The sequence below is a fragment of the Microcaecilia unicolor genome, chromosome 11 (assembly GCF_901765095.1).
Source record: "Microcaecilia unicolor chromosome 11, aMicUni1.1, whole genome shotgun sequence".
Lineage (NCBI taxonomy): Eukaryota > Metazoa > Chordata > Amphibia > Gymnophiona > Siphonopidae > Microcaecilia > Microcaecilia unicolor.
Genome location: NC_044041.1, coordinates 48,541,146 through 48,564,518, shown reverse-complemented (window position 1 = coordinate 48,564,518; position 23,373 = coordinate 48,541,146). Strand labels below are relative to the sequence as shown.

At 43.5% G+C, this 23,373-nt stretch overlaps 1 protein-coding gene across 3 annotated transcripts in view; it reads right to left on the bottom strand.

The window, feature by feature from the left end:
- ADGRD1 (adhesion G protein-coupled receptor D1) overlaps positions 1-23,373 on the bottom strand; it is a 428,743-nt gene that overhangs the window by 173,574 nt on the left and 231,796 nt on the right. The window lies entirely within an intron of this gene.

Genomic DNA, 23,373 nt, shown 5'->3' with positions numbered 1-23,373 from the left:
GCTGAGCCAAAATTAAGGAATGAATTACCTTGTGGAGTGGAGTGGAGCAGGTAAGATGTGAAGCGTCTGTTTACTCTTTCCAAAAATACTAGGACTAGGAGGCATGTGATGAAGCTACAAAGTAGTAAATTTAAAACGAATCGGAGAACATTTTTCTTCACTCAACGTGTAATTAAACTCCGGAATTCGTTGCCAGAGAATGTGGTAAAAGCAGTTAGCTTAGCGGGGTTTAAAAAAGGTTTGGCTGACTTCCTAAAGGAAAAGTCCATAGACCATTATTAAAATGGACTTGGGGAAAATCTCCTGCTTATTTCTGGGATAAGCAGCACAAAATGTTTTGTACTTTTTCGGGATCTTGCCAGGTATTTGTGTCCTGGATTGGCCACTGTTGGAGACAGGATGCTAGACTTGATGGACCTTCTGTCTGCCCCAGTATGGGGAACTTATGTTCATTCTCTGCAGTCCATCTCTGTGTTTAAGAAGATGTTAAAGACAATTCTTTTTCAGCAAGCTTTTGGTATCAATCTTATAAATGAATGAAATATGGGAACATTAATCTATGTAATGAATTATGTTCAGCTAATTGTATGACAGGTAGATCCTGAAGATGTGTGATTGTATTTAGGTGGTATTTTCATAATTGTATTTATTTTATGCTCTGTCTTGATGTTTGTTTCAATTGTACAATGTTTTATTATACATGTAGACAATAAACAACAATAATTCTATAAAGGAAAATAGGCATCTATATGGACTTAACTGCGGTGATATGCACATAATTTAGAATATTCTCTAAGTTACACATGTAAATGTGGGTTCCACCCAGAGTCTACCCATCTGCATGCCTACTTGCAAATATGTGCTATGTAATTTCTAGGCATATTTAAAAAAAACAGTACAGAGTCATGTATCTGGCATGTACACACAAATATGTTAGCATTCTGAATATTTATGCGCATAACTGACAAATACATATTAGCAATAAAGAAAACAGAAAGTTCTATCAGTACACCCGATGTCCTTTATTGTGCACAGCATGGTACAAACATTACAAGAGGTATGGAGTTCTCAGGCTTCACCTAATAAAGTCAAAGCCTCCCACGGTTGCTTCTTAAAATGTAGGAGAGTCACAGTTATGTAATTGGACTGTCCAGCATTCAAACCTTAAAACAGGTAGGGGGGATGGGCCTGGGTCCGCCTGCCTGAAGTGCACTGCAGTACCCACTAAAACTGCTCCAGGGACCTGCATACTATACTGCTGTCATGGGGCTGGGTATGATATTTGAAGCTGGCATTGAGGCTTGAATAAATTTTTTGAGGATGGGAGGGGGTTAGTGACCACTGGGGGAGTAAGGAGAGGTCATCCCCGATTCTCTCCGGTGGTCATCTGGTCATTTAGGGCACATTTTTGTGGCTTGGTCGTAAGAAAAAAGGACCAGGTAAAGTCGTCCAAGTGTTCGTCTTTTTTCCATTATCGGTCAAGGACGACCATGTGTTAGGCACTCCCCCGTCCCGCCTTCTCTACGCCTCCGACATGCCCCCATGAACTTTGGTCGTCCCCGCGACAGAAAGCAGTTGAGGACGCCCAAAATCAGCTTTTGATTATGCCGATTTGGGACGATTCTGTATGAAGGATTCCCATCTTGCGATTTGTGTAGAAAGATGGGCGTCCTTCTCTTTCGAAAATAAGCCTGCATGTGTACTTTTTTGTTGAGTTCATTACTTAGGTGCTAACTGGACATTTTCAACAGCTCTGTCCGTTATAATGCTGCTGAATATGCCCAGTTAGCCCTGGACAAATGATTTAAACAGCCAGAAGCTGTTTCTGACTATTTAAATCACTTTGAATATCAAACCCATTTCCCCCTCCCCCCCCCCCCCCGAGTTTGTAACCTTAGAAGAAACACAGAGTCCACCCTCAGTAGAGGTCACTGAAATGTTTACCTGGGATAAGAATATCATATTAAAACCCTTCTGTAATAATAGTATTGTATTACCCATGCACAATTTAATTATCTAGATAAAGCTTTGCTCCATACAGTGAGCGCTATGCTGATCAGTAGACCAATGCTTCTCAAGCCTCTCCTGAAGGCACACCTAGTCAGTTGTTTTTCAGGATTGTCAAAATGAATACACATAAGAGGTTTGCAAATAATGAGTCTCCAACATATCCAAATTTGTCGTCTCATGCAGGGGTGTAGCTACGGGTGGGCCTGGGTGGGCCTAGGCCCACCCAATCTCAGCTCAGGCCCACCCAGTTTGCCTGACAGGCACCAGACTGCATTGGGAGTGGACACTGGACAGCCTTTAGTTCTGCTGTAGTTCGCAGAAAAGCAGCAGCTCTCCTGTCCTCGCTCGTGTTTATTTTTTTGTGTGTGTATGGGTTGGGTCCACTCTAGGGAAGTCGGTCACTCTAGCGTCACATCGCTAGCGCTGCTGCTCTTACTTCGACGTCAGCCTCACTAGCATCACACATCACTGCTGCTCTCACTCCGACGTCGGCCTCACTGTCAGGGCCCTGCCTTGCTTTGCCCCAAGCGCACTTGCGGCGCGCACACCAGTGCCGCAGTAAAAAATCTGCCATCGGTGCATGGCTCCTTCTCACTGTCCATCACCCTTGCCTTTCCTTACTTGCCCCCCAGTGTCCCCGTGTTGCGCACATTAGCGCCACAGGAAAAATCAGCCAGAAGTTTTGCGGCTTTCTTGAGGATAGTGCTCTATGGCGAGTCTGCTGCTGCAAAACGTGCACACTGCACGCAAATTTGGAAAACTGAAGCCCAGCTCCTCAGATAAAATACCTATTTTTTTTTTAAACATGTACAGTGTAGTGGTGGTGGTGGGCTCTTCACTGCTTAGGGAAAAAAAGGTATATTTAATCATTAAATATACCTTTTGTTTCCCTAGGCAGTGAAGAGCTCACCCCCACCCAGAAACCCACCAACAATGAATTTTAATGTTAGTTGGTTTCTGGGTGGGGGTGGGCTCAGTTCCCAGGTTAAAATTAAAAAAAAAGTACAGAAGGGAAGGGCTGATGCTGGCTATGGGGATGGCCTTATGTCTGGTCAAGTTAGATATGGCATAAAGTAACTATATTCAAAAATACAGTTTTTTTTTCATTAAGTATGTATGTGGTTTATATTGATACAGGGCAGCTGTTGGGCAGACTACTTAGAAATCCATCATCAAGTGTATTCTAAGGCATTTTTTTGTAGTATCCCAAGAAACACTATTCATACCTATTTACATAGTGCCCACCCATATTAGCTCTGGGCCCACCCAAAATGTCAAGTCTGGCTACGCCACTGGTCTCATGCACATTCGTTGTGATAGTTTCGAAGAGCAAACTGGCCAGGTGTGCCTCCAGGAGAGGGTTGAGAAGCCCCCTGCAAAAGACAATCAGCCATTTACCCAGAGATCAAAGTATAAATAAGTAAATATACCATTTTTGAAAGCCAGGATTTCCTTTCAAGTGACAAATTTTTATTTACTGTCAAAAAATGTAACAAAGAGGTGTAAAAAGCAAGGAAAGATCAGGTACTACCACAGAAAAAGTTCTAATTTACAAGCATTGATCTTCAATAGTTTCCTCTTATAAGGCACAAACAGCCAAAGATCCATGAAAATCCAATTGGCTTCTATTTCAAATGTTTCTTAGGTTTAACTGAGCATGAAGGTTCATCTTGGAATCAATGCATACTGCAGTAACAGCATCGATAGCTCTCAGTTTTGTGTAACGCTCTACTACAGTCGTTTATTCATTATTTCTCACCCAAGGACGTGTATGCAAGAAGTACAGAGCAATGCCGATGATTTGGATTTCCAAAATAAACAAGCAGTTTCTCAGAGAGTTAGCTGGTGCACACTAGGGAAGTCACAATCTTGAGTTCTGCACTCAGAGCAATGGACCTGAGAAAGGTTTCACGTCCACAATCCTACCCAAATGAAGGAGGCTAATGCCATAGCTGCAAACTGAGGGGTCCTTTTATAAAGGCGCGCTGAAAAATGGCCTACTGTAGTGTTTTGGGCATGCGCAGAATCATTTTTCAGCGCAATCTGTAAAAAAGGCCTTTTTTGCCGAAAATGGACGTGCGGCAAAATCAAAATTGCTGCGCATCCATTTTGGGTCTGAGACCTTACCGCCAGCCATAGACCTAGCGGTAAAGAATTTGGGTGGCAATGACCTACGTGCGTCAGATGCCACTTGGCGCACATCCGCTTCAGGCACCAGAAAATAAAAAATATTTTTCAGATGCGTGTAGCGGACGCGTGCCAAAAATTAAATTACCGCAAGAGCCACATGGTAGTCGGGCAGTAACTCCATTTCGGCATGCGTTGGGTGTGCTTAGGCGTCTACACGACTTAGTTAAAAGGCCCTCAATGACAGGCCTTCTCAAAGTGTAGAAAATGAAATAGCATCAGAAATGCATATTAATGAGGTGTGCAGCCCAAAAATGTTTGTTTTGTATTGTTTCTCATGTTGTTTACAGGAACTTCATGTTAAGTACATAAGTACATAAGTAGTGCCATACTGGGAAAGACCAAAGGTCCATCTAGCCCAGCATCCTGTCACCGACAGTGGCCAATCCAGGTCAAGGGCACCTGGCACACTCCCCAAACGTAAAAACATTCCAGACAAGTTATACCTAAAAATGCGGAATTTTTCCAAGTCCATTTAATAGCGGTCTATGGACTTGTCCTTTAGGAATCTATCTAACCCCTTTTTAAACTCCGTCAAGCTAACCGCCCGTACCACGTTCTCCGGCAACGAATTCCAGAGTCTAATTACACGTTGGGTGAAGAAAAATTTTCTCCGATTCGTTTTAAATTTACCACACTGTAGCTTCAACTCATGCCCTCTAGTCCTAGTATTTTTGGATAGCGTGAACAGTCGCTTCACATCCACCCGATCCATTCCACTCATTATTTTATACACTTCTATCATATCTCCCCTCAGCCGTCTCTTCTCCAAGCTGAAAAGCCCTAGCCTTCTCAGCCTCTCTTCATAGGAAAGTCGTCCCATCCCCACTATCATTTTCGTCACCCTGTTGTCCTTTTTTATCAGGGGTTTTGTTTTTGTTTTGGTATGGGAGCAATATCGTTGGTAAAGTGCACTTTTGGGAAAGAACACGCTCTCTTTCAGAAGGGGTGCACACTATTAATAACATATGAAAAAACCAACGTTTGAGGGTTTTTTCTGTTGTTTCAGTCAGAAAATGACATGAAGTGATATGGGACATGCCATAGACATTGCCCCATGTTGTTTAAAATGAATGTACATCTCTAGCATCTATTTGGTAGTAGTATCAAGGATTGTTTGTCTATGCCGTTTTTAATGTTTTGTAATGTTGTTTTAATTATATAGATATTTTTATAGCCTGCCTAGTTATAGGCAGGCTAGAAATTAGATAGATAAATAGACTGATAGAAAATACCAGTGAGATAGATAGATAGATAGATAGATAGATAGATAGATAGATAGATAGATAGATAGATAGATAGATAGATAGATAATACAATGAATCAATCACACAACAATGATCTAGGTAAAGAAATTCATTTTGGCATCAACTCAGGCTATCTATTTTCTTTTAGAAGTCCATAAATAAATACACAAAGATTGCAAAAAGAGATAAACATGTTTAGTTTGTTCCTGAAATAGGCTGGGACTCAGTTTTCAAATTCTTATTGACAAAATGGTAATATCTAATTAGAGAAAAAATACATATGTTAAGCTGTCAATTTAAAATGGGCCTGTTATTTTTTTGATACAGGTAAAACACAACAGATTTCTTGTTTTCTTTTTCTATCATTTTCAACCTTAAACAACACAATGCAGGTGAGTTTTTGTTTGTTGTGAATTTGCCACACCCTGAGACACTCCCTCCCCCTCCAAATCAACAACATTTCCAAAAGCCATTATATATATTATTTTGATGTAATTGTATTGCTTTGGCAACAAGCCAGCAGACTGGTAGTAAGAAGGATCCAGTTTTATTCACCACATAAAAGGTAACTAACACATGTTAAACTCAGATGCATGTGTTAGTTTTTATGTGGTGAATAAAATTAGATTCTTCATTCCAAAAAAAGAAAAATTGAGTATATGGAGAATCAATTGAGAAGGAGTAATCTACGATTTTTGAATTTTCCTAAGTCTCCTCTTGTTCCTGCTAAAGAAATGTTAAAGAAATACTTTGTTGAAGTTCTGGGGCTACCCTCAGAAAGTTTTCCTCCATTAACTAAAGTGCAGTATATTTCTAGAGCCAGAACGGGAAGAACAGTTCAAATCACTCAACCTGATTTAAATTGAACACAATTCCTCGAGAGTTCATTGGAAGTTATTACTGAAAGGACAACATTGCTGGTGTCATTTGCCCTAGAGCTGGACCGAAATAATATATTTAGACTTTTTTTCCGTCACATCAGTACTCCTTTCCTTGGGTCTAAAATACAAGTTTTCCCTGATCTCTCCAGAGATACTCAAAAACGAAGAAAAGACTTTTTAGCGATGAAGGGAAGGGTCCTTCATTTGGGAGGGACCTTTATACTTAAGTTCCCCTGTAAATGTTATATTTCTTTGGAATCCAATAATTATATATTTTTTGACCCGGGAAAGTTGTTAGAATTTATTGTTAGTAAAGAGTAACCTGGCATTAGCCCTGGCTCATACGCTAAATCGGCTGCGTTAACTCTAATCCCTTCCATCCCTTAGAAAATGTTTTCTTACACAAATGTAATTCTGTTATAAATACTTTAAGTTCCTAGTTCTTGGATCCCGTTAATGTGGACTAACTGATATTTTTTTATATTGCCTGGATAAAAATATTACTATTATTTTACCATACCTTTCTGTAAATTCTATGATTTATGTATTTTGCATAAATGTAAAGCTTAAAATTTATAAATAAACAAATAAACAAAATTAGATTCTTCAAACTACCAATCTGCTGGCTTGTTGCCTATCTGTGATATTGCAGATCATCTACTTGTTTGTTTTTATGCATTATATCGTTTTGTACATCATTCAGATTCCCTAGAAATGTTAAATAGTACTAGTAGTAGTAGTATGGTGCAATTCATAAATATCCCATATGCCTGGAATAGACTGCCTGAATCAGTACATCAAGCTCCAGCTCTGGCCATCTTCAAATCTAGGCTAAAAACCCACTTTTTGAGACTGCTTTTAACTCCTAACTTCTATTCACTTGTTCAGTACCCATGTCTGTTTTATAATTCCCAATTTAAGTAATTCCCTAATCCCTTATTTGTCCTGTTCATCTGTCTTGATTAGATTGTAAACTGTGTGGAGCAGGGCCTATCTCTTATATGTTCAGTGTACAGCACTGCGTACGTAGCACTATAGAAATGATAAGTAGTAGTAGTAGTAAATTAAATTAAAATTGATCCTGCCTGAGGCCCTCAGCATGCTCTCTCCTGCCCCCTCTTGGCTGCTCATAAAAAAACCTTCAGTGGCAATTGGTTCCCAATCCCATGCACCACCTTAGATCTTTTCCCTCAATTACATTCATAAGTCTCTGACTCCTAATGGGACAGGATTGTTATGCACATTAAAATGATATTGACAAAACAAAATAAAATATTCAAACCCCCCCCCCCCCCCCCCCCCCAGTGAAATGAAAATGTAAAAAATGCTGATTTTTTTCATAAGAACAGCCCTGTAAATCAGAGTATTCCCAGAAATGAGCAAAATCATTCAGATGAAACAGAGCTTCAGCTGCAGGATTTGTCTACTGGTGCAATTTCTTGTTTAAAATTTCCCGAGAAGTGCTAAATCTCACTTCAGGGGAAGCAAATCACTTGTTTCTATTTGCGAAGATTGAAGCTAAGCCTGCTTCCTCATAATCACCATAAACTCTCAGTCGTTTATTACAAGTGGGTTTAAAGGGGGTTTGTTGCGAATTAGAGCTACAGTTTGCTGGTTTCGTTGACTGTAATGATAGTATTCTAAGCTGCTGCTTTTCTTTGTGCTTTATTCCTTGATCTCTTGAGTTCAGGCGTTGTGGCTTGGCCTCTTTTATAGGGATGTGCATTTCTTTTCGTTCCATTTTATTGCACGCTAAAATTTTTGGCACCCACAAAAATGAGTCTAAACAAAGTGAAATAGCACGCACAGAAACTGCTGGAAAAATGGCCCTGCACTGGCAGCGGAGGCCGTTTTTCCCGCACACCAGGGCCCTTTTTAGCGCAGTGGGTAAAAAAGCCCCCAGCACACATAGCCATGTGGTAAGAGAACTCTTACCACATGGCCATGCGATGGGGAACCCTTACCACCACCCACTGAGGTGGCGATAAGGGCTCCTGCGCTAACCAGGTAGTAACTGGGCCGCACGTGGCAATATCCAGTTACCACTAGGTTACCACCGTGCAAGCCATTTCCATGGGTTTTCTTTTTCCCCCGGAAATGGTGCGTGCTCAGGGTGGGACTACCGCCCAGTAGCGTAGCCACTATGGGGCCACGGGGGCCTGGGCCCCCGTAGATTTGCCCCTGGACCCCCCTGCCGATGATCCTCTCGACTCCCCCTCCTGCTGCCAATCCGCCATCGCATACCTTTGCTGGCGGGGGACTCCAACCCCCGCCAGCCGAACCGAGGTACTCTTCTTCCCAATCCCGCGCAAGGCTTCGTTCTAGTTGAGAGGGTCATTGGCGGGGGGGGGGTCAAAGTTGGTGGTGGGGGGATTCGGCAATGGCGGGGGGGTCGGCGGCGCCGGGGGGGCTAAAATGTGCCCCTTCACCTCAGGCTCTGGACCCCCTCCCGCCGAAGTCTGGCTACGCCCCTGCTACCACCGGCAGCTGCATTGGGCCAGCAGCAGTCCTGAAAGAGCTAGTGGCTAGCCCACGTTGGGCTTACCGCCGCTCTGTAAAAGGTCCCCAAAGTAATTAAAACATTAAGGGACCCTTTTTCTAAGGTATGGTAGGCACAAGGACACGCCTACCACATGGCGAAAAACACTGCTGCACGACACACTGAGGTGTCCCATGGTAGTGTCCCCATCAGCACACGCTAATCCCATACTGAAAAATATTCTTTATTTTTTAGTATGGGAGGTGTAGCTATGGGTGGAGAGTAGGCATGCCCTGCGCTAATCAGGTAATGCAGGCACATTGCTGCACACTGCCTGATTACCACAGGGTTAGCTTGGGAGCCCTTAACGCCAACAAAATAGGTGTTGTAAAGGCTTCCGCGGTAATGGCCATCCACTAATTAGGAAATTAGCATGTGGCCATTAAAGAAATATATGGAAATGCAACCATTTTACTACCGCACTAAAAGTGGCTGCAGCACACAGAAAAACCACGCGCTGACAACAGCGCTGGCAACTTTTTAGTTGAACTTGGTAAAATGGCCTCTAAATGAAGTAAAATGTACAAGAATTCAAAAATTTTCTAGCTACACATCTTTACTTGTTTGATAGTGCACATTCTCCTGAAAAAGTGGGTACTATTGACACATTTGGGCTCATTTTCGAAAGAGAAGGACGCCCATCTTTTGACATAAATCGGAAAATGGACGTCCTTCTCCCAGGGTCATCCAAATTGGTATAATTGAAAGCTGATTTTGGACGTCCCCAACTGCACTCCCAAAGCTTAAGGGGGCGTGTCGGAAGAGTAGCGAAGGCGGGACTTGGGCATGCCTAACACTTGGACGTCCTTGACCCATAATCGAAAAAAAGAAGGACGTCCCTGACGAGCACTTGGACGTTTTCACCCGGACCTGTTTTTATTTCGACTAAGGCACAAAAAGGTGCACAAAATGAGCAGATGACCACCAGAGAGAATCGGGAATGACCTCCCGTTACTCCCCTGTTGGTCACTAACCCCCTCCCACCCTCAAAAAACATCTTTAAAAATATTTTGTGCCAGCCTCTATGCCAGCCTCAGATGTCATACTCAGCTCCATCACAGCAGTATGCAGGTCCCTGGAGCAGTTTTAGTGGGTGAGTGCACTTCAGACAGGTGGACCCAGCCCCATCCCCCCCCTACCTGTTAGGTTTGTGAAGGAAACAGCGAGCCCTCCAGAACCCACCACAAACCCACTGTACCCACATCTAGGTGCCCCCCTTCACACGTAAGGGAAAGGGAAATGGGACTTGATATATCACTTTTCTGTGGTATTTTGCAACTATAGTCAAAGCGGTTTACATATATACAGGTACTTATTTTGTACCTGGGGCAATGGAGGGTTAAATGACTTGCCCGGACTATGGTAGTGGTGTACAGTTGTGGGTAGTGGGTTTTGAGAGGGGGTTGGGGGGGCTCAGCACACAAGGTAAGGGAGCTATGTACCTGGGAGCAATTTATGAAGTCCACTGCAGTGCCCCCTAAGGTGCCCAGTTGGTGTCCTGGCATGTCAGGGGGACCAGTGCACTACAAATGCTGGCTCCTCCCACGACCAAATGATTTGCATTTGGTCGTTTCTGTGATGGACGTCCTTGGTTTCAAAAATCGCTGAAAATCAGAGACGACTATGTCTAGGGATGTCCATCTTTAAGGACAACCAAATTTAAGGATTTGGATGTCCATGATGGTATTTTCAAAATGAAAGATGGACGCCCATCTTGTTTTGAAAGTACAGGTTTCCCCACCCCTGGATTGGGACATTTTTCAAGGACGTCCAAATCGAAATGTAGACGTCCCTTTCGAAAATGCCCCTCATTGTTTCCAAAAGCCTGCATACTACTATAATTGTGCTTGTAACTTTAAAAAACTAAACAAAATGAAAATTTCCATAAATGACATCAGAAATGAAACACAATGACAATTTTTCAGCTGCACACCCTTAGCAAAGTTACTCCAAAGTGAATGGGCTGTGTCGGCATTAGCACACGGCAGTTGCTAGTGCAGCTTAGTGAACAGGGGGCTGAGTGTGTAGGTATGCTGTTTTAGCAACAGGCTTTACACAGGCAAAAAGCTTTATAAACGTATCCCTTATATTTTTATAACATGTACACTTTACTAAATTTTTGGGTGGAAACAGAAAGTTGCATCAAAGGAGGTAGATGGATCAGAGGGAGATTTCCAGAACATTCTACAGGAGGTGTATGAGTATGGTTGCCAAGGCCAGTGACCAAGAGAAGCCTAAATTTAAGGTAGACTGGGGAGGAATTGAGAATGGGGGAGCTGTCAAACTGTGGGCAGGGAGGGACAGATCAGGTCAATGCGTGAGGGAAGAGAGACAGGAAGGAAAGAGGGGGAGATGCTGGGAGGGGCAGAAGGGAGATGGTGTGACATGATTAATTTTATTAGCTGCGATTAATTTTTTTTTTAATCAACCCTAATAAATTACATGTTAACCACAGTGTTTAACATGCAGCCTTATTAAATTTTACTACAATGTACAAACTTTTATACATTTGGGGAACAGCACCCCCTAAAACAATATGAATGATGAAACCTTATTTCATCAGGTCTTTTGTGTGATTTTGGATGGGAAATCACCCATAACAATTTAACAAACATTGCTAATGTTTTCGTGTCATTTTAAAATGACAGCACATACCAACTAATCGACCACTAAAAGCTGAAACACTCCTGGCTCTGTACACATAGAATTACTTCTCATAAAGAGGGATTCTTTCATATCATTTGAAAGTTGGCAGCTGTAGCACAATTTTTTCACGCTGAGTTTAGTTTTATGGGTTCCTGGTTTCAGCTTGTTTTCCAGATTGTTTGCATTTTCAAATGTCACTGTTGACACTTAAGAGAAGCAAGATGTGAAATTTCCCCAGTGGACTGTATCACTCAGAGAAATACACCGCCCAAAATGATGTGTCACCAACCCTCTGACAATGTTAAAAGGCGATTTTCAACAGAAATATTCAAAACTGCACTCTGTAAGGGGTCTTTTGACCTTTTCCAAAATGACATCTCTTGTTTGTCTTCCCCATGTCTTCATCGTTTTATTATTATTCTTTGGGGATTGGGTGGAGATGCCAGACGGTGAACAGAGGAGAGCGCAGTGGTGAACTGAACCAGTAAACAAGGGATTACAAGTATTAACAGATCCTCTTTCTGAGAAGGGATTTTAACATGGTTCAGAAACCCATTAATAAGTTAAATATTTTCTTATCTGTTTCATATACTTCTCCTGGCTACATGTAACAATACTAAGGCAGCTTTTAAAAATCTGCTTTATTTGTGAAATACTGGGGTGCATTTCCTCTTACAGCTTTGGGAAGTTTTTCAAGCTTAAGCCAATTGAGAAGTTTGTTTTTCGAAAGTTGCCTGAGGGAAAGTGTATATAAAGTGCCTATATTGTCTTACATCTCCTATTTCAGTGGCTTGACTTGACCCAGAGAAAACTATGCACACCAAGACTTCCGAGAGGGGGAAAAAAATTCCCCGGGCCCGACCTCCAAGGTGAGCCTGGCGCTGGGGTCTCTCTCTCTCTCTCTCTCTCCTGCTCCCGACAGGACTGGGTGATCACTTCCCGACAGGAGCAGGAGAGAGAAAACTCCAATGCCAGGCCCCCCTCCAGTGCTTCTCTTCACTCTGCCTCTATCACCATGCCGAGTGGCTGCTTTTCCCCTCAGGCGCATACTCGGTTTTGAAACCGAACAAGCGCGACGAGAGAAATAAGCAGCCGGAGTGAAGAGCAGTGCTAGATTCTTCAGCTGGCAGAGCCTAGGGATCATAGGCGGTCGGTGGCCCAACTGTTTGGGGAGGCTAAAGGGGGTGGGTTAGGGGTGGGGCCAGGGGTGGAGCTTAAATCCATAATTGTCTGATCACACACAGAAAAAAAAATAAATAAATGTCACAATTAATACCTTTTATTAAATTTAGATATTAGCTATGTATCATATGTCAAACAATAAAGTGGTTGCTCAAAGCATATACTAACCACAATCGCTCAACTGCAAAACACTATGCACAACTTTGTGCAAAAACACACTCTGAACCTTACTGTACCATAAATATTACACTGGGCAGAACCTAATACACTAATATACCACCCATACGGAAAATGCAGACCGTCAACAATATTGAAACAAGGGATCATAATATCACAATTCTCATGTAGAGCCACAAAACATCCGAATTCATGTTTAATGGGATAAAATGTCATAAATAAGTAAATAAACTTTTAATGTTGAACACCTAATTCTCAAAGTGGACATATTCCAAACACTATAATGAAAATAAAATGATCTTTTCTACCTTTGTTGTCTGGTGACTTTGCTTTTCTGATTGTGCTGGCCCAGTATCCGATTCTGCTGCTATCTGTCCTCTTAAATCCGTTTCCAGGGCTTCCTTTCCATTTATTTGTTTACTTTCCGCCTTTCTTCTTCATTTCTTGTCCTACATCCGTAAGTAAAAGCTGGGTCCTCCGCAAACTTGACTGTCCAGTGGATCCAGCTTTTGCCTATTTTCTTCAACCATTTGCAGTTTTTCTACTCTCTTCCTTTTCTGTTATCTCATTTCCTTCCTCACTCCTCCCTCCCCCTCCATGTCCAGCAACCCTCCTCTCCCCCCTACCCTCCCCTCCATCCACCCATGTCCAGCAACTCTCCTCTCCCCTTCTTCCACCATGTCCAGCAACCCTCCTCTCCCCTTCCCTCCATCCAGCAACCCTCCTCTCCCCTGCCCTCTCCTCTCCCCTTCTTCCACCATGTCCAGCAACCCTCCTCTCCCCTTCCCTCCATCCAGCAACCCTCCTCTCCCCTTCTTCCACCATGTCCAGCAACCCTCCTCTCCCCTACCCTCCATCCAGCAACCCTCCTCTCCCCTTCTTCCACCATGTCCAGCAACCCTCCTCTCCCCTTCCTTCCCTCCATCGAGCAACCCTCCTCTCCCCTTCTTCCACCATGTCCAGCAACCCTCCTCTCCCCTTCCCTCCATCCAGCAACCCTCCTCTCCCTTTCTTCCACCATGTGCAGCAACCCTCCTCTCCTCTCCCGTCTGCCCTGTTTCCTTCCTGCCCCCCCCCCCCGTACCTTTAAATATTATAGTTTTGCTGGAGTCGCGGGCAGCCGGCATTGAAGACATCGGCAGGCTTACGCCGGTTCCAGCAGCCTTCCCTTCCCTCGTTGCAAGTCGGATGATGGCTCCGCCCTCGTAGAAACAGGAAATACGTCAGAAGAGGGCGGAGCCATCATCCGACTTGCAAGCAACGAGGGAAGGGAAGGCTGCTGGAACCGGCGTAAGGCTGCCGATGTCTTCAATGCCAGATGCCCGCGACTCCAGCAAAACTATAATATTTAAAGGTGCGGCGGGGCAGTGGCGGGCTATACGGGGCGCCTATGCTAGGGATCCCTACCAGCCCCAAGGTATTTGAGTTGCAGCAGCAATCCTGGGGGGGGGTGGGGTGGCAGCAGCGATCCTGGGGGATCTTGGGGAATGACAGCGGCCCTGCCTCGGCCCGGCGGTAGCAGCCCTGCCCTGGGCCTGGCTCAGTCTCTCGGCGACCCTGATGCACACATTATACACACTGGGCTCAATATTCAGCCAGCATTGGGCAGTGCGTTTCCTGTCCATCACCAGCATTAAATCTGGACATTCGATGCTGGGCTGTGTCCGGTGATTGGCATTGAATATCTGGGTTTAGTTTGGCTGCTGAAAAGTTAATCAGCTTTGCCAATATTCAGTGCTCACCAGTTAACTTTTTTGCGGCCTATTTTGATTGTTCAACACAGCCGGTTTGGCACGCAATTTTATGTAACTCAATATAGCCAGTTAGTGACTAGCTGGTAACCGAGATATTCAACAGGAGATAACCGGTTATCTCCCACTGAATATCAGTGGTTAGGTGCTTTAATGCTATTTAACCAGCCACTGAAATAGTTTTGAATATTGGGGGAGGGGAGGACTGTGTTCTTGATGTCTCATTTTATCGTCCCAGCATAACAAATATAATCCTACTACTGTAAATATTCCAACCTTTCTCTACCTATTTCGGACAGTCTGAAACTTCTAGGGATTACAATTGATAGACACTTAACACTGGAGACCCAAATAACTAACACAACAAAGAAAATGTTTTATTCAATGTGGAGACTTAGGCGAATAAAACCTTATTTTCCCCATGATGTCTTCCGCAATCTGATACAATCTATGGTCTTAAGCCAGATGGATTACTGCAATGTTATATATGCAGGCTGCAAAGAATATCTACTCAAGAAATTACAGACTGCTCAGAACACTGCGGCAAGACTGATATTTGGAAAATCTAAATTCGAATCCGCTAAGCCCTTTCGCGAAATTCTGTACTGGCTTCCCATCAAAGAGTGAGTTGCCTTCAAGGTCTGCACCTTAATTCATTGGATAATCTACGGAGAAGTTCCAGAATATATGCTCAAACTGGTTGATTTACCACCTAGAAATAGATCTAGTCTCTCACAATCCTACTTGAATTTACACTACCCAGATTGTAATGGTCTCAAGTATAAATCTATTCTTGCCTCCAACTTTACATTTATAGGCACTCAACTGTGGAATTGTCACGTTTTCAAAGCTGGAACTAGGTTTGTGAGTCCTTGGACCACTGCCGAGGAGCAGCAGTGGTAGGCAAAACCACCCCACACCGGAGGCTAGGCAGAACAGGACTGGAACCCTGGACTGGAGCTGCAGCAGAGGCAAACAAGCAGGAATAAGCAGAGCGGGCACACTTAAACTTCACCTGCACTTGGCCACTTTTCACCAGGAGTTGAGCCCCTGGCTGCAGGTGGCCGGCAGGACTTACTAGGCAAGGCAGGACTGGATACCCACTAGGCTGAACCAGGACTGAGGGTCAGAGGGGAAAGGAACATACAGGGGCAGCAGGGCAAGGAAGGAAAAGCTAAAGGGCAGGACTGAAAGCTGCAAGCAGCAACTGAAAAAGGGAACAAAACGCTGATAACAAGACACAGAACTGAAAGCTGCAGAACAGCCACTAAAGATACAAACAGACTAGGACTAGACACACAACAGAAGAGTAAACCAAAGGACAAGCTGGGACTGGGCAGGCAGCAGACAGAAGAGAAAACCAGGAGACTAGCTGGGTCAGGGCAGGCAGCAGGCAGTAGAATAAGTCAGAAGACAAGCCGGGTCTGGGCAGGCAGCAGAATCAGGCAAGAAACTAAAACAAGAAACTAGACTAGGCAGAAGTGCACAGAGCACTAACATACCAGGGACCTTAGACGATGCTGCAAAGGCAAAGGTAGAGAGTTCCAAATGGCTAATAAGCCCAGCAGCAACTGAGGCTCAACTGCAGCAATCACCAGGCAACTACGGAAGCTGTGCAGATTCAAACAAGACAGAGAAATCTGGCAGCCTGGAAGATCCGGACTGGACTGGGCTAAAGTCTGGAACGGGCGATAGTCCATAGCAGCCACCGGTTCTGGCCACCAGAGGGCGAGGTGAGCACAGATGAAACAGGAATGCCTTATCCAAATCAGTAAAATCTACCCAGATCTACCTTAATTTCAGAAAATTATTGAAGTCTGTACTGTTTAAAAAAGCTTACTCTCCAGGTTCAACATAATTTTGATCAACTCCTAATTTTAACAAAGTTCATGGACACTAACTATTCTTTATTATTATCTTTTACATATTGCTTGCTTTATATGATACTTATTATCTTTACTTTTTACTATGTAAGCCGCATTGAGCCTGCTCTATGTGGGAAAGCGCGGGGTACAAATGTAATAAATAAATATAAAACATGCATCCAGGAATACAGTCATTTAACCCTCCATTGCCAATAAGTACCAGTATATAATATGTAAACCGCTTTGATTGTAACCACAGAAAGGCGGTATATCAAATCCCATCCCCTTTCAGCATGTGGGTAAGAGGGCTTCGATAAAATTAACCCAGTGGTTACACGTGGTAAGTACCTGCAGAGACAAGAAGGCATGTATTTTTATGCCACTCATGTGGGCAGGGCAGGCCGACTCACTGGACCTGCCCTGTCCACATGGGTGGCATAAAAATACAACTGTTGGCCTTCACTCACGGGTGACCTTTTGTATAATTAACTTCATAGGGAGTAATTCTACAAGGAAGATGCCAAGATTAAGGCACCAGGAATGCACATAAATGACAAGAATATTCTCTTATGCATGCATATGTATGCACACTCAGGCATAAATGTCAATATAGAAACAAAAAGCGGGGAGGAAAGTCCTCACGCAAAACAACAGCAATGAAAACAAAAAAGTGAGGACAAGTTGAGGAGGAAATCCAAAAAATGTTTAACTTTATTGGTGATCAAATAACGACCCGACACAGCCGTGTTTCGGCATCAAAGCCTGCATCAGGTGCTCCATAGTTGACTTCACAATTCTTGCATTTTAAGGAAGTTCCTATGCCATATTTTCTTTGGTTTTTTTTATCAAGCGACAACCTAAGAAGATTTGTTTGACCCCTGATGCAGGCTTTGATGCCGAAACATGGCCGTGTCGGGTCATTATTTGATCACCAATAAAGTTTAAAATTTTTTGGATTTCCTCCTCAACTTGTCCTCACTTTTTTGCTTTCATAAATGTCAATATTCCAGCTATGCGCTGTTCTATACAATGATGTGCAGTTTTAGCACATTCACATCGGCAGAGTCTGGATCTGAAAACAGAGAGTGTCATCTCACAAATAAAATAAAGCTGATAACAATCCCTTGATCAGAAACTAAGGGGCCCTTTTACAGAGCAGTGGTAAGCCCAACGTGGGCTTACCGCATGCTATTCTGGAACTACCACCGGCCTAATACAGGCACTGGCAGTAGTTCCAGCCAGTGGCGTAGCTACGTGGGGCCACGGGAGCCTGGGCCCCCATAGATTTGGCCCTAGACCCCCCTGCCGATGACCCTCTCGACCCCCCTCTCGCCATCGCAGGACGTCAGACTCACAGAAACAGAACGAAGCCTTGCACCAGAAGAAGAGGGCCTCGGCTGGCGGGGATTCATTTATGCTTCCTCTTCTCTCTGTCTTCTAATACTATAATGCCAGGTATCAGCTGTGATGATGGTTTAGCACTCTGGATACTTGTCTAGAGACTGGAATGAAGCAATTACAAAGGCTGCCAAACATTCATCAAATAGCTAGCAATAGGCTGTTTTTATCCATTGCATAACTTAACTTCCTCTGCATTCTATGACCAGCTCTGCACTACCATTTCGGGTCTTAGCATGTCTGGAAAACAAGACTTCTGGGAATGATACCACATTGTAAATAAATTCTGATTGGATATTTCATAAAGATCTAGAGCTTTGCAAGTCAATAGTCCAGTTGGAAGTCAGGGTTCAGATCTTGCTGCTTCTCCTTGTGATCTTGGGCAGTGATACACAATTATTATTTATTTATTTATTTATTTATTTATTTATTTATTTATTTATTTATTTATTGCATTTGTATCCCACATTTTCCCACCTATTTGCAGGCTCAATGTGGCTTGCATTATGACTGCGATGGCGATCGCCATTTCTGGTATGGCAGATACAGAGTGACAATGTTGAGGTTCTTGTATGATAAACACATCAGGTAATACGGAAGAAGGGTTGAGTTGTGAACAATTCGAGTCTTAGTTTCATTAAGTTGTGAGATCGAGTCATTTAGGTTGGGTCATCAGGGTATGCCTTTTTGAATAAGTAAGTTTTTAGTGATTTCCGAAAGGTTGATAGGTCGTGAGTTGTTTTCAAGGTGTATGGTAGTGCGTTCCATAGTTGCGTGCTTGTAAAGGAGAAGCTGGATGCTTAGGTTGATTTGTATTTAATTCTTTTGCAGCTTAGGTAGTGTAGGTTTAGGTATGTGCGTGTTGACCTTGTGGTGTTTCTGATTGGAAGGTCAATGAGGTCTAGCATGTATCCCAATTAGGGTTCTTTTTACAAAGCGGAGCTATTGATTAGCGGCACGCTGAATGCAAAGAAGCCCATTCAATTCTCATGGGTTTCTTTGCATTCGGCACACATTAATTGGTAGCACCACTTTATAAAAGGAGCCCTTAGGCCTGTATTATATTTGAATAAATAGACTCAGGTGTAAGTCTTTTGAGATTAGCATCTATTCTTTTTAGAGTGTTCAGACCTCTAATCCATGTTATAGATATGTAAGAACTACATGTGGAACTTTTCAGTAAAGCTTATAGAATGCTCCAGAAATCTCTTTGCTCTTCGTGGGGGAGTACTACCTCAGTGATCCGGACCTACCTCAAATTCCTTTACCAGGAAAACGACATTTGTTTATGTAGGGAAGAGATCTGAGTAGGCATAATTGCAGTTCACTGAGAAGCACAGGTAGAATTTGGAGATACAGCGTTTCACTGGTTTGCTTTACAACTATGTTTGATTTATTCTTACTGTACACCGCCTTGAGTGAATTCCTTCAAAAGGGTGGTAAATAAAATCCTAATAATAATAATAATAAGCTATCTGGAGAGAGGAAAATACTTACCTGAATGTAACTCGTCTTGAGTTACAATCGCAAAAGACTTGAGCACAATCCAAATAAATAAAATAAAAATGCAGAAAACTCAGTAAATCCATTACTTGAGCTAAGGCAGCAGAGTTAGAAGTGCTGTTATCTCTTCCCAGGCCTCATTAGAGAGAGCTCATTACAACCTCTATCCATGGACCAGAACAGCCATTTATATCTCTGGCATGCCCTCGGTATGATATTCATTATGATGGAAGGGCAAGTCAAGGAAGTGGTTTGAGGAGCGATATTAGCATTCAAAGTAAATGCTTCCAGCATTTTGCTAAAAGAATTACACAAACCTCAACAAGGATTTCTCTTCGACATTTGCATTCTGTGATGTTAATCAGACTGTTCAAGGTTTATCTTTTATTATGGATCGAAGGCACCTTGAATCTCCAGAGCTAGATAAGTACATAAGTATTGCCACACTGGGACTGCCCAAATGTCCATCAGGCCCAGCATCCTGTTTCCAACAGTGGCCAATCCAGGTCACAAATACCTGGCAAGATCCCAAAAAAGTTCAATACATTTTATGCTGCTTATCCCATAAATAAGCAGTGGATTTTCCCTAAGTCATTTTAATAATGGTCTATGGACTTTTCCTTTAGGGAGCTTTCGAAACCTTTTTTAAACCCCACTAAGCTAACCGCCTGTCAGGTTCTCAGGTTCAGAGCCCGCGGGGTCGGGCTCTGGAGCAAACGTGAGCCCTTGGGCTGCTGCCGAGGAGCGACAGCAGCAGGCAAAACCCACCAACCAACACTGGGTAAGCACACCAGCAGGGACTGCAGGCACTGCCCAGCGAACCGGAACACCTGGACTGGAATCCCCCGGACTGGAGGACACAGGACTGGAACACTGGACTGCAATCCCTCGGACTGGAACACACACCGGACCGGAACACACTGGACTGGAGCACACCAGACTGGAACACACTGGACTGGTCCCCCGGACTGGAGGACACAGGACTGGAACATGGGACTGGAGCACACTGGACTGGTCCACACAGCTTCACCTGCACTTAGCTACTAAGCCCCCCAGAAGTTGAGCTCCTGGGTTCGAGTAGCCGACAGGACTTACTGGATACCGGATGACATAGGGACCAGGACTGGAAACAGAAGTGCTCCTAAACCTAAACTGATCTACTTGCTCCCAAGCCCTAAACCAGCAGGAGTGTTCCTAACAGTAAACTGACAAAAGGACTTCCTAAGCCCTATACTAAACAGGAGCTCCTAAGCCCTGCTCAAGAAAGGGACTTCCTAAGCCCTAAACTAACAGAGCAGGGTACTAAATACAAAGCTAACACAGGTGCTACTAAGCACCAAGCTACAAGCAGAGCTTTACACTAATAAGCTAAACACAAAACTAAACCAGCTACCTAAGCACTGCTCTAGCAAGCTAGATACAACTAACAAGGTGCTTCCTAAGCACTACTCTGGCAAGCAACCAGAAGAGCTCCTAGCACTAAAAGGGAAGACAGGGGAGCCACAAGGAGGGAAGCTAACACATAAGCCAAAAGTGCTTCTAAAGCACCAAACACCAACAGCAAAGACTGCAATGCTCCTAATAGCACAAACACCAGAAGTACTTCTAACAGCAAACTCTGCAGTGTTCCTAACAACACCAAACCCTGAAGTACTTCTATCAACAACAGAGCTTCCAAAGCCCTACACACAGCAATGCTACCAAAACCAAGAGGGAACAGAAGGGAACCAAAAGGGAAAAGCAGGAAAGCTAAACACACAGTCACCAGTGCACACTGCACTAACACTAACCTGGCCCTTAGCAAAAGCAAGCAGGGAAACTAGACACAACGTCAGAAGTGCACACTGCACCACCCTACCTACAGCAAACACCACTGTTGCAAAGGCCCTGAAGGAAACAACACCACTTCCTTATCAAGGCCCTCCCTGATGATGTCACACTCCCTAGACCTAGGCAAAAGCACACTGATCCAGAGAGGCCCAACCCACACCAATGCAAAACCGTGAAACCCTTGAAGCCAGTACACCCAAAGAGAGTTAGAGCAACTCAGGCAACACACAGCTGTAGTAAAGTAAAACAATTAACCCCATGCTGCTGGAAGCTGCCAGCACAGAGAGACAGAGCCAGCTCAGAAAGGACAGAGAAAAGAAACAGAAGCCAGCTAAGAAGCTGACCCCCAGGAAAGAGGTAAGTTTGAGAGGGGTTCAGACCCCAATCATAACACCGCCTTTACCACATTCTCTGGCAACGAATTCCAGCGTTTAATTACACATTGAGTGAAGAAACTTTTCTCAGATTTGTTTTAAATTTACTACTTTGTAGCTTCTTCGCATGCTCCCTAGTCCTAGTATTTATGGAAAGAGAAAACAGACAATTCACGTCTACCTGTTCCACTCCACTCACTATTTTATAGACCTCTATTATATCTCCTACAGTCAGTTTCATCTGTACGTTAAGAGACTCAGAGGCAAATGCTGAAGGGCAGTTCTATAACTGGGCACGCAAATTTATGCACCATTTACACACGTAAATGTACAGAATACCAGCACTGTCACAGGTAAGTCATAAGCGGCAGCAAAGCGACTAACCCCTGGATTTTATAAATGGTGTACAAAATTGCGCACTATCCAGAGGTGTGCATGCAACTAAAAGGGCCCTTGTACTAAGCCACATAATTGTCTACGTGTGCTCAACGTGTGCCAACATGGAGTTACCGCCCAGCTACCACGTGGCTCTTGCAGTAATTTCATTTTTGGAGTTCATCCGATACACGTGCCAAGTGGCATTTGACACACATGGATCATTATCGCCCGGTTACAACGTGAGACTTTACTACTAGGTCAATGGCTGGCAGTAAGGTCTCAGACCCAAAATGGACGCGCGACAATTTTCATTTTGCCGCTCGTCCATTTTTGGCAAAAAGTTAAAAAAGGCATTTTTTACAGGTGCGCTGAAAAATGACTGTGTGCACACGTCTACACTACCACAGGCCATTTTTCCGCGCTCCTTTGTAAAAGGGCCCCTTGATTGGCTAACAAATCAATTGGTGCCAAGAATTGGGTGATCAATTTAAATGGTCCAAAAGCATTAGCAGGGATACTAAATTATGAAACGAATAAACCCAGCTGTATCTAATAATTGTTTTCTCTTTTTTTGTTCTTCAAATTTCAAAGTAAGTTCCAAACAGCATAACAAAATTCTTGGAAAGTTCAAATATTTATTATCACAAAATCCAATCTGTATTCTGGACTTGTGCAAACATTTTTCAATTCTGTAGAAACTCTTTAAAACACTTCAAAATAGTAAACCTTTATCCAAACTTTTTCATACTCCACCCCAACACTGCAGCTTGTTTCGCAAATTGCTGCCTCAGGGTGAGGTCCACCAAAACTTATGGGGTCCTTTTACTTAGGTGCGCTGAAAAACGGCCTGCGATAGTGTAGGTGCGGGTTTTGGGTGCGGGCAGGTCCATTTTTCAGCGTGCCTGTAAAAGAGGCCTTTTTAACATTTTTGCCAAAAATGGACGTGTGGCAAAATCAAAATTGGCACTCATCCATTTTGGGTCTGAGACCTTACCGCCAGCCATTGACCAAGTGGTAAAGTCTCATGTGGTAACCGTGTGGTAATGACCTACATGCAACAAATGCCACTTGGCGCATGTCTGAAAATAAATATTATTTTTCAGACACGAGTATCAGATGCGCACCGAAATTGAAATTACTGCAAGAGCCACGCAGTAGCTGGGCGGTAATTCCATTTTTCCGTGCGTTGGGCACACGTAGACGCTTACGCAGCTTAGTAAAAGGGGCCCCTGTGTTTGGGAAGTTGCACATACTGCATCAGAGCGTGCCTCATACTATTGGATTTTGTGATAATAAATATTTGAACTTTCCAAGATTTTTGTTATGCTGTTTGGAACTGACTTTGAAATTTGAAGAATAATTGGGTGACAGCAAAGACAGGCCCAACCATTAGGCCATGGAAAGT